We start from the raw sequence: 12,905 nt of genomic DNA, 5'->3' as shown, positions 1-12,905 counted from the left end.
TTCACCACTCACTTCCTCTCCATCTTTATCTAACACATACTTTATCACATGCTTATTTTTCAAGCTTTTTTTGAAAAAAAAAAACCTTGTACATCTTTCATTTTCCTCTAATACCTCCACCCTAGACCTAAAAATAATTTCTTTACCTCTATTATTCAAACATTTACTAACCTCAGATCTTGCTTTAATAATATAATCATTCACATCCACACCTTCCTCTCTTAATTTATAAAGAAAACTAAGCCTGCTATTCCACAGCTGATACTTATTCCTCTCTCTCACAGCTTTTCTATATCCTGCTCTCTGATAGAACTTCTTAACCCTTTCCTTAACCCAGTCCCACCATTCCAATATATTGACAAACTCATTTTTCCTACTTTGCCAGAAACTATATTTCTTACAGAAATCTTTGAATAACACCTCATCTTCTAAAAGCTTAACATTTAGTCTCCACAATCCTTTCCCATATATTGTACTAGACTCACAACAAACATTGCAACATAAAGAAACATGATCTGTAAAAGGCACTTTCTCCTGTACAAACTCTCCAAACATCACATCTTTAGAACATAGTAAATAGTCTATACGAGACATTACCCCTCCTCTGTCCGCAAAAAAGGTATTTGGGACAGGCTTACCCATACTTGTCTCTGCAATATCAACAAAACCAAAATCCAGAATAATATCCTTCAGGATTTTCCCAGTAATATCAACAACTACCTCCCCTCTCCCACTCCTACCTTCCTTCTCTAGAATACAATTCATATCACCTACAAGCAATGTAGGAATTCTTCCAGACAAAAAAAACTTTAATTTTTCAAAAAAACATTTCCTCTCTTTCTTCTCTGCTGGAGCATAAACACAAAACACCCTAAATCTCCAGCCTCTATATTTAGCACTTACAGAGATAGCTCTCCCCTCTTCTATCACCAAATAACTTTCTATATTAATTTCTTTATTTTTAAACAAAATACCCACCCCTGCATTCCTGTTACAGCTAGAACCAGACCATATAGCCTCCCCATAGCCCCATTCCTCTTTTTCCGGTATATGAGACAATCCACATTCCTGCAAACAAATAATATCAGCATTTCTTGCTGCCACATATTCTAATACTGCCGATCTTCTGGCTTTACTTGTGATTAATCTCACATTCAGCGAGAATATTTTTAAATTAAACATTTGAAACAAAATAAAACAAACAGACAACAAAAAAATAATAATAAACTTTGTAAAACAAAAACATTAGACATCCACTATGCACTGTTAGCATCACAGCACGTAAACAGAAGTTCACCCTAAAAAACATCAGGGAACTAATTAAGCAGCCCAAGGTACAGCACAAAAAATAGCTATTTTTGACCACCATCTCTTTAGCTGAGATCTAAAGCAGTTCTTCCTCAACAGCTTTGCAGTCCTCCTCACCCTATACCTTGCGGCCCCTTGTAAGAGGCACACTTCTTTACATTTGGGATAACATTTCCCCCATCTAAAAAATAAACCGATGCCTCTTGTGATCTATCGCCATCCTCCTCAGCAGAGGACACATCTTCTATACCTTCAGTATTATGTCCTGTTGTATTCTCCATCCGTGGCTTCTTAGCTCTGCGCACCTGTCGTTCAGCTTTCCTAGCCACTGAGCCAGACTCCTCAGGCCCACTGCTGAACTCCTCCACTCTAGTAGAGTCCACCGATGGTACAGGATTCTGACAGTCATCTATTACCAGACTAAGAGCTGGACTCTCCACACAGTCACTTGACGCTTCCACCACATCCTCCATTACATCAGCAAACTCCTCTTGCTGTCCCTCATCTGCAGCCACACATGCAGGCTCATCAGACCGAACAAGCTGTTCCTCGTTATCAGCACTGGGTCCAGACCTAGCCTGCTCTTCACTAGTGGAATTCCCACCAGGCACAGACTGTTGTATATTAACCCCACGATCTGCAAAGTTTTTTGCTCTCATCTCAGCATCAAGCTCTTTAAACATTTGCCTTCGCATACTGACTTTAGCAGCAGGACAGTTTCGGACACTGTGTCCTACCTCTCCACAGATATCACAGCTTTTTGCCATTGGGCAATTGCCAGCCTCATGATCTTTTTGCTTGCAATTCCTACAAACTTTGCCTGTGGAACATTCCTCCTTAGTGTGTCCATACATAAAGCACAGTCTGCAGAAGCTTGGCTGTCCAAAATAGTACAAGAATCCCCTATTACCACCAATGCAGAAACTAGCAGGGGGATGCTTAGTACCACCCACATTATCTGGGTCAGGTTTTAGTCTCACCCAGAACCGTATTTTGCCATTGAAAATTCCCAGGGCATTTTTTTGTTTTACTCCACCCCGCACATTAGAACAGGATTGCAGTAGGAAGGCTTTTAACAAGCTCACCTCTGTGTATGGGTTATAAACATGAACAGTAATTGAAATTTCTTCAAGGGCAAAAAGAGGTTTCATTCTCACCAACCTCATTGCAGGCTCATGTTCCTTGCCCCTCAAAACCTCATACACATTGAGGCAGAAGCCATTTGAATGAAATGTCACGTCATAAATACCTTGTTTAGGGAAGTCTTGAATACAATAAAGGTCACTCAGAGTCACTTTCCCTAGCTTCTCCAGTATCTCATGGAAGACAAATTTCAGATCATTCTGCGATGAATCCTTTTCCAACTCCAAACGAATAGTATTCTTTACGCCAGACATTTCCAATCAGGGAAGATGTACCCAAGGTACTAATGCAGAAGTGTGCACCGGTGTGCGATCACCACTCAAAGCCAGGGGCTCCCCGCAAGGGGAAGACCCCAAAAGGCCCCTGCCCCAGACCAGGCAAGCCGGTCGTTCAGGCAGGAAAGTTGTATAATATCACCATCCATACAGGAGCCTTTTTTTTTTTTTTTTTTATTAAACCATTTAGGTTAGTAAACAATAGTCATCTACAATACAGATTTAGACAGTAAACAAATCATCAGCATGAATTTTTTTTAAAAACAGCAATTATTATTATTTAAAAAAACACCTGTTCATAATCAAAAAACAATATACAACTTAACATACCCACAATATTAGGCTATCAATCTTCGTTAACATATCTAACCACATGCCTCCATTTCTTAACTTTCCAAACTCCCTCAGCATCAAGCTCTTTTCTTCCTTTCCTATCTCTCAGATAATAGACATATAACTTACCCAATACCATTCTAACACACTCATTCACAGACCAGCACTCACTCCTAAACACACACAGATTCCTTGCATTCCACAAAACTTCCATCACACAGCTCATGATCAACCACAAAAGTCTCTCTTTTCCTCTATCACATGCTCCCATACCAAATAATGCCACCTTCCATCCAATATACCTAACACCAGTAATCTCTCTACACAAGCCACCCAAACACTTCCATACATCATTTGCAAAACCACAATTCCACATTACATGCATCACTGTTTCAGTATTATAACAATTGTCTCTCGGACAGACATCTGAAGCTACCAAGTCTCTTTTTTTCATAAACACTCTCACTGGCAACCCCTCATGCATACACAACCATACAATCTCCTTTTGTGTATTTGACATGCCATACGAACATAGCCTCTTCCATATAATCACAGCTTCACTTGAGCGCATATAATTGATATTACAAACTATCTCTCTATCTTTTATAACTTTCATAACCTTCTTTCTGTCTTTAAACCCACTTAAAGAAATATTCAAAAGATCTTTCTTTTTAATGAAAACTTCAATTACATTGTACCACCACGGACTGCTAAACGCCACAGGTACCTTCAGGTCCCTTTTGATCCACCCTAAACCATACCAAGTCCACCCAGCCATATATCTCACCATACAGGCAGTTTTACTCCCCTTCCCTATTAACTCTACTATAACACGAATAGAATTAACATACAAAAAGATTTCAATATCAGGGAAATCCAACCCACCCTTCTCTCTTGCCTTTATCAACACTTCACGTTTCAAACGTTCCATCTTCCCACCCCAAACAAACATGAAAAGAACTCTGTTTATTTTCTTGATCTCCAGCACAGACGGAGGAAAAACACATGCCAGAAACAATAAAATAGGTAACACCACACTTTTAATCACCAACACTTTCCCAAACACTGTCATCTGTCTCATCTTCCAAAAATCCACCTTCTTCTGTACCCTCTTACTACATTCTTCCCAACTCACACTCCCTTTCAAATCATCCTCAAACACCACACCTAATATTTTAATCCCTTCACTCACGCTCATAATCCCTTCCACACTGCAACTTTCATCCCCAAAGCACTTCAATTTTGTTTTACACCAATTAACTTTAAATGCAGAAGCACTGCAAAAGAAACTAACCAGTAATTTAACTCTTCTCAATTCTGCAACACTCTTACTCACAACCGCAACATCATCCATATACCCCAATACTTTCACCATCCTACCTCCACTACCTGGTACCAACACCCCCCCTACAACTTTATCTCTCCTAATCATCTGTAATAATGGTTCAATAACACAAATAAACAAAATAGCTGACAATGGACATCCTTGTCGTACTCCTGACCTAATCACTACATTCTTACTTATATTCCCATTCACCAAAAACTTACTCACAACAGAATCATATAACCCTCTCACACATCTTACAAATTCCACCGGGAACCCCATACGTACCAATACTTTAAACATAAAATTGTGAGACACGCGGTCATACGCTTTTTCAAAATCTAAAGCTAATAACATACATACTCTCTTCCTTTCTCTGCAGTCACCCAACACATCTCTCAGCAAAATCAGATTATCTGTTATCCTTCTACCAGGCACACCACACACTTGATCATCACCCACCACCTGATCCACCACATCCCGCATCCTATTTGCCAATATTTTTGCCAGAATTTTATAATCTGAATTTAAAAGCGTAATAGGTCTCCAATTTTCTAACAAACCCCTATCACCTTTTTTATGCACTAACACCACAATACCTTCTTTCATACTATCACATAATCTTGCATTTCCAAACATAAAAGCACACAAATCACACACATCCTTCCCTATGACATCCCAAAAACAACTATAAAACTCAATCGGCAACCCATCCATACCTGGAGTTTTATTCCTTTTAGCACTATCCACAGCTCTTTTCACTTCATCACCTGTTACCTTATCCATCAAAACCGGCAAATTTCCCTCATACACTCTCTCAGACAAACCACACAATACTTCTTCTTCCATATCACCATCTACTTCCTTCCTATCATACAACTTTTCATAAAATTCTGTAATCACATCCATCATTCTTTCACCACTCACTTCCTCTCCATCTTTATCTAACACATACTTTATCACATGCTTATTTTTCAAGCTTTTTTTGAAAAAAAACCTTGTACATCTTTCATTTTCCTCTAATACCTCCACCCTAGACCTAAAAATAATTTCTTTACCTCTATTATTCAAACATTTACTAACCTCAGATCTTGCTTTAATAATATCATCATTCACATCCACACCTTCCTCTCTTAATTTATAAAGAAAACTAAGCCTGCTATTCCACAGCTGATACTTATTCCTCTCTCTCACAGCTTTTCTATATCCTGCTCTCTGATAGAACTTCTTAACCCTTTCCTTAACCCAGTCCCACCATTCCAATATATTGACAAACTCATTTTTCCTACTTTGCCAGAAACTATATTTCTTACAGAAATCTTTGAATAACACCTCATCTTCTAAAAGCTTAACATTTAGTCTCCACAATCCTTTCCCATATATTGTACTAGACTCACAACAAACATTGCAACATAAAGAAACATGATCTGTAAAAGGCACTTTCTCCTGTACAAACTCTCCAAACATCACATCTTTAGAACATAGTAAATAGTCTATACGAGACATTACCCCTCCTCTGTCCGCAAAAAAGGTATTTGGGACAGGCTTACCCATACTTGTCTCTGCAATATCAACAAAACCAAAATCCAGAATAATATCCTTCAGGATTTTCCCAGTAATATCAACAACTACCTCCCCTCTCCCACTCCTACCTTCCTTCTCTAGAATACAATTCATATCACCTACAAGCAATGTAGGAATTCTTCCAGACAAAAAAAACTTTAATTTTTCAAAAAAACATTTCCTCTCTTTCTTCTCTGCTGGAGCATAAACACAAAACACCCTAAATCTCCAGCCTCTATATTTAGCACTTACAGAGATAGCTCTCCCCTCTTCTATCACCAAATAACTTTCTATATTAATTTCTTTATTTTTAAACAAAATACCCACCCCTGCATTCCTGTTACAGCTAGAACCAGACCATATAGCCTCCCCATAGCCCCATTCCTCTTTTTCCGGTATATGAGACAATCCACATTCCTGCAAACAAATAATATCAGCATTTCTTGCTGCCACATATTCTAATACTGCCGATCTTCTGGCTTTACTTGTGATTAATCTCACATTCAGCGAGAATATTTTTAAATTAAACATTTGAAACAAAATAAAACAAACAGACAACAAAAAAAATAATAATAAACTTTGTAAAACAAAAACATTAGACATCCACTATGCACTGTTAGCATCACAGCACGTAAACAGAAGTTCACCCTAAAAAACATCAGGGAACTAATTAAGCAGCCCAAGGTACAGCACAAAAAATAGCTATTTTTGACCACCATCTCTTTAGCTGAGATCTAAAGCAGTTCTTCCTCAACAGCTTTGCAGTCCTCCTCACCCTATACCTTGCGGCCCCTTGTAAGAGGCACACTTCTTTACATTTGGGATAACATTTCCCCCATCTAAAAAATAAGCCGATGCCTCTTGTGATCTATCGCCATCCTCCTCAGCAGAGGACACATCTTCTATACCTTCAGTATTATGTCCTGTTGTATTCTCCATCCGTGGCTTCTTAGCTCTGCGCACCTGTCGTTCAGCTTTCCTAGCCACTGAGCCAGACTCCTCAGGCCCACTGCTGAACTCCTCCACTCTAATAGAGTCCCCCGATGGTACAGGACTCTGACAGTCATCTATTACCAGACTAAGAGCTGGACTCTCCACACAGTCACTTGATGCTTCCACCACATCCTCCATTACATCAGCAAACTCCTCTTGCTGTCCCTCATCTGCAGCCACACATGCAGGCTCATTAGACCGAACAAGCTGTTCCTCGTTATCAGCACTGGGTCCAGACCTAGCCTGCTCTTCACTAGTGGAATTCCCACCAGGCACAGACTGTTGTATATTAACCCCACGATCTGCAAAGTTTTTTGCTCTCATCTCAGCATCAAGCTCTTTAAACATTTGCCTTCGCATACTGACTTTAGCAGCAGGACAGTTTCGGACACTGTGTCCTACCTCTCCACAGATATCACAGCTTTTTTGCCATTGGGCAATTGCCAGCCTCATGATCTTTTTGCTTGCAATTCCTACAAACTTTGCCTGTGGAACATTCCTCCTTAGTGTGTCCATACATAAAGCACAGTCTGCAGAAGCTTGGCTGTCCAAAATAGTACAAGAATCCCCTATTACCACCAATGCAGAAACTAGCAGGGGGATGCTTAGTACCACCCACATTATCTGGGTCAGGTTTTAGTCTCACCCAGAACCGTATTTTGCCATTGAAAATTCCCAGGGCATTTTTTTGTTTTACTCCACCCCGCACATTAGAACAGGATTGCAGTAGGAAGGCTTTTAACAAGCTCACCTCTGTGTATGGGTTATAAACATGAACAGTAATTGAAATTTCTTCAAGGGCAAAAAGAGGTTTCATTCTCACCAACCTCATTGCAGGCTCATGTTCCTTGCCCCTCAAAACCTCATACACATTGAGGCAGAAGCCATTTGAATGAAATGTCACGTCATAAATACCTTGTTTAGGGAAGTCTTGAATACAATAAAGGTCACTCAGAGTCACTTTCCCTAGCTTCTCCAGTATCTCATGGAAGACAAATTTCAGATCATTCTGCGATGAATCCTTTTCCAACTCCAAACGAATAGTATTCTTTACGCCAGACATTTCCAATCAGGGAAGATGTACCCAAGGTACTAATGCAGAAGTGTGCACCGGTGTGCGATCACCACTCAAAGCCAGGGGCTCCCCGCAAGGGGAAGACCCCAAAAGGCCCCTGCCCCAGACCAGGCAAGCCGGTCGTTCAGGCAGGAAAGTTGTATAATATCACCATCCATACAGGAGCCGCCTGTTCACAGGATGTGACGTGTTGTCCAAGGCGATGAGACTGAGCCAGGAACTGGAGTTTATACCCCTTGGTCTGTGATGATTGGATGTTGCATCTCTGTGAGAACACACACCGCTGGATTGGGTGTTCAGATCAGCTGTGAGTTAGCTGAAGCTAATGATTCATCAGGAGAGTAATTCTGTAATGCTCTGCTGATTGCTGGCTGGGCTCAGTAGTGCACCGGGAGTAAATGCTGTTAACTAGAAGCACTGTGTACTCCAGGCTGCAGTAGACTGAAAACTGGAACTGGAACTGAACTGCTGGAACCTGTAGTTCCACAGTAAGTGATGCGATGGAGAATGCAGATTCCTGACACCCGCAATGCAGATGAGCCGCGGCAGCTCACGACAAGGTGCTCTTTTCATTCCATGGGGGGTATTCAATTGTTTGAAAAGTCAGTTGGGTGTCTGTTTTCACCTTTCTAATAGACAGGGGGAAAAAAGACAACCAAACGACTTTTCAAACAATTGAATTCCGCCCCATGTGTACTTTGAGCCTTGTATCGCTCTCATTTCAGTGGATCTCTGCTATGGGTTTTACCAAAAGTGACTTTTGACTCTACAGGAGTGCCCCTTGTCTCTCTTTCTAAAAGTGCACCACCACTACCACCACCACCATCACCTGGCTCTAGCAGTTCAAAGAAACACAAGCGTATAGAACGCTCATTGTCGAGTATAGTAATTAAAATGATCGGAAATTGAATTAAATTGAATGAATCTCCTTTGTTAATTTACTAACACTTTCTAAGTTCACTTTACTTCCCCTGTAATTAGATTCCCGACTAGCAGCGTGTAACATAAACTTCATGTAAAACAGGAGACTTTTCCTACCTGGTTAGTTGGCCTGTTTCCCAAGCCTTCATTCAGCCCAGTATGTCAGACGCTGAGAGAGCACAGACTGATTTACCTGTGTGTGGGGGGTGGGGGTAAGTACCATCCTTTTGCTAGCATGGAATGAATCTCGTTTATAAGGGAAAGCGAGAAGGGTGGAACACTCAGGACAGTTTCTAATGTAATTCCGTACAAAGGTACAAAGAATGTGTGTGTTTGTGTGTGTGTGTGTGTGTGTGTGTGTGTGTGTGTTATGTACATTGATAAGCAGCCTAGGAGCCTGGTGTGTTTACATACAGTAGTATTAAGGAGTGCTCTGGCACAGACAGCATTATATTTTTGCATAGGGTGTAATGTACAGGTTGGAAGCGTTGATATCAGATATCTTTTATTTCGGAGAACTCCTTGTTTGTATGGCCCAAATGTATTAAGCCTTAACAAGTGGTAAAGTGGATACGGATAAAGAGTGGTAAACTACCAACCAATGAGCTCCTGACTGTCATTTTTCAAACACAGCCTGTGACATGGCAGTTAGGAGCTGATTGGCTGGTCAGTTATCAATGTTTGGGTGGTATTCAAATGATTTATCACGCCCAATCTCCTCACTAAAGTGATCCCCGTTATCGCGCATATCGCGCCCATAGTAATCAGGTTTAGATGCGTAAAGGGTTGGGTGCCCTCGCTATCCCAGGGGTAGCAAGCTGAAATGATGATACCACACCCTACAGCAGAAACAGAACAGGTGTGGAAGGGGGTGAAAAGAATTGAATACGGCCCAAATTTATCTATCTCCACTTTATAACTTGTTAAGGCTTAATATATTTGGGCCTAAATTCCAAATCCAATCAAAACATTACCCAAAATAATGAGTTTAGTCAGAAATGATGGAAAACTTTTGCAATGCACTAAGAAGGAAAGGAGGATGTTCCGACACTAAAGTTTCGCTGTAGAAAAACTGCATTGAAAATTGTCATGTGACTTATAAAGGCTTGCTGAAAACATGAAAGACTTCAGTTCCAATATAAAGGAAAGTTACGCTATAAGTCCACAATGAGGGCCTGATTCTGCGCTGCTTGCAATGCTGCCTGCATGTCACATTCGGTATACTCATTATCAAATATTGCGAGCAATTCTGTACTCTACACATTTCGTCAGCTTCTCACTTGAAACTAAATGTCCATTACTAAGTGGCACTGGGGCATTTGCTGATAGGATAAACTTGCTGTGTGATTGTACATTGCGTCCTGTTACAAAGTGAGCGAATGTTAAATAATCCAAGCAAGCCTTGAACACTACATTATAATACAAAATTCAGAGTTGCATATATTTGCAAAGATATGATTAAGCCACTGGGCCTCGGCAAGGCTTCTCAGATACTGGTGGTCCTTAACACTACAGTCTAGGCCATATAATTGCTTACTGTTATGCTACATGATAATAGTGATGTGCACCGGAAATTTTTCGGGTTTTGTGTTTTGGTTTTGGGTTCGGTTCCGCGGCCGTGTTTTGGGTTCGAACGCGTTTTGGCAAAACCTCACTGAAATTTTTTTGTCGGATTCGGGTGTGTTTTGGAGTCGGGTGTTTTTTTTAAAAAACCCTAAAAAACAGCTTAAATCATAGAATTTGGGGGTCATTTTGATCCCATAGTATTATTAACCTCAATAACCATAATTTCCACTCATTTTCAGTCTATTCTGAACACCTCACACCTCACAATATTATTTTTAGTCCTAAAATTTGCACCGAGGTAGCTGTGTGACTAAGCTAAGCGACCCAAGTGGCCGACGCAAACACCTGGCCCATCTAGGAGTGGCACTGCAGTGTCACGCAGGATGGCCCTTCAAAAAAATACTCCCCAAACAGCACATGACGCAAAGAAAAAAAGAGGCGCAATGAGGTAGCTGTGTGACTAAGATAAGCGACCCAAGTGGCCGACACAAACACTTGGCCCATCTAGGAGTGGCACTGCAGTGTCACGCAGGATGGCCCTTCAAAAAAATACTCCCCAAACAGCACATGACGCAAAGAAAAAAAGAGGCGCAATGAGGTAGCTGTGTGACTAAGATAAGCGACCCAAGTGGCCGACACAAACACCTGGCCCATCTAGGAGTGGCACTGCAGTGTCACGCAGGATGGCCCTTCAAAAAAATACTCCCCAAACAGCACATGACGCAAAGAAAAAAAGAGGCGCAATGAGGTAGCTGTGTGACTAAGATAAGCGACCCAAGTGGCCGACACAAACACCTGGCCCATCTAGGAGTGGCACTGCAGTGTCACGCAGGATGGCCCTTCAAAAAAATACTCCCCAAACAGCACATGACGCAAAGAAAAAAAGAGGCGCAATGAGGTAGCTGTGTGACTAAGATAAGCGACCCAAGTGGCCGACACAAACACCTGGCCCATCTAGGAGTGGCACTGCAGTGTCACGCTGGATGGCCCTTCAAAAAAATACTCCCCAAACAGCACATGACGCAAAGAAAAATGAAAGAAAAAAGAGGTGCAAGATGGAATTGTCCTTGGGCCCTCCCACCCACCCTTATGTTGTATAAACCGGACATGCACACTTTAACGAACCCATCATTTCAGCGACAGGGTCTGCCACACGACTGTGACTGAAATGACTGGTTGGTTTGGGCCCCCACCAAAAAAGAAGCAATCAATCTCTCCTTGCACAAACTGGCTCTACAGAGGCAAGATGTCCACCTCATCATCATCGTCCGATTCATCACCCCTTTCACTGTGTACATCCCCCTCCTCACAGATTATTAATTCGTCTCCACTGGAATCCACCATCTCAGGTCCCCGTGTACTTTCTGGAGGCAATTGCTGCTGGTGAATGTCTCCACGGAGGAATTGATTATAATTTATTTTAATGAACATCATCTTCTCCACATTTTCTGGAAGTAACCTCGTACGCCGATTGCTGACAAGGTGAGCGGCGGCACTAAACACTCTTTCGGAGTACACACTGGAGGGAGGGCAACTTAGGTAGAATAAAGCCAGTTTGTGCAAGGGCCTCCAAATTGCCTCTTTTTCCTGCCAGTATACGTACGGACTGTCTGACGTGCCTACTTGGATGCGGTCACTCATATAATCCTCCACCATTCTTTCAATGGTGAGAGAATCATATGCAGTGACAGTAGACGACATGTCAGTAATCGTTGGCAGGTCCTTCAGTCCGGACCAGATGTCAGCACTCGCTCCAGACTGCCCTGCATCACCGCCAGCGGGTGGGCTCGGAATTCGTAGCCTTTTCCTCGCACCCCCAGTTGCGGGAGAATGTGAAGGAGGAGATGTTGATGGGTCACATTCCGCTTGACTTGACAATTTTCTCACCAGCAGGTCTTTGAACCTCTGCAGACTTGTGTCTGCCGGAAAGAGAGATACAACGTAGGTTTTAAGTCTAGGATCGAGCACGGTGGCCAAAATGTAGTGCTCTGATTTCAACAGATTGACCACCCGTGAATCCTGGTTAAGCGAATGATGGGCTCCATCCACAAGTCCCACATGCCTAGCGGAATCGCTCTGTTTTAGCTCCTCCTTCAATGTCTCCAGCTTCTTCTGCAAAAGCCTGATGAGGGGAATGACCTGACTCAGGCTGGCAGTGTCTGAACTGACTTCACGTGTGGCAAGTTCAAAAGGTTGCAGAACCTTGCACAACGTTGAAATCATTCTCCACTGCGCTTGAGTCAGGTGCATTCCACCTCCTTTGCCTATATCGTGGCCAGATGTATAGGCTTGAATGGCCTTTTGCTGCTCCTCCATCCTCTGAAGCATATAGAGGGTTGAATTCCACCTCGTTACCACCTCTTGCTTCAGATGATGGCAGGGCAGGTTCAGGTGTTTTTGGTGG

General features: G+C 41.9%; 1 long non-coding RNA gene across 1 annotated transcript in view; it reads right to left on the bottom strand.

Annotated features, from left to right (window-relative positions):
• LOC134947956 (uncharacterized) overlaps nt 1–9,298 on the bottom strand; it is a 31,877-nt gene extending 22,579 nt beyond the window's left edge. The window contains exon 1 of the long non-coding RNA XR_010182880.1: nt 9,053–9,298. This is a non-coding gene — a long non-coding RNA (uncharacterized LOC134947956). The remainder of the gene's footprint in view (nt 1–9,052) is intronic.
• Nucleotides 9,299–12,905: the final 3,607 nt, after the last annotated feature.

The sequence above is a fragment of the Pseudophryne corroboree genome, chromosome 8 (assembly GCF_028390025.1).
Source record: "Pseudophryne corroboree isolate aPseCor3 chromosome 8, aPseCor3.hap2, whole genome shotgun sequence".
Lineage (NCBI taxonomy): Eukaryota > Metazoa > Chordata > Amphibia > Anura > Myobatrachidae > Pseudophryne > Pseudophryne corroboree.
This window is presented reverse-complemented; position numbering and strand designations above follow the sequence as displayed.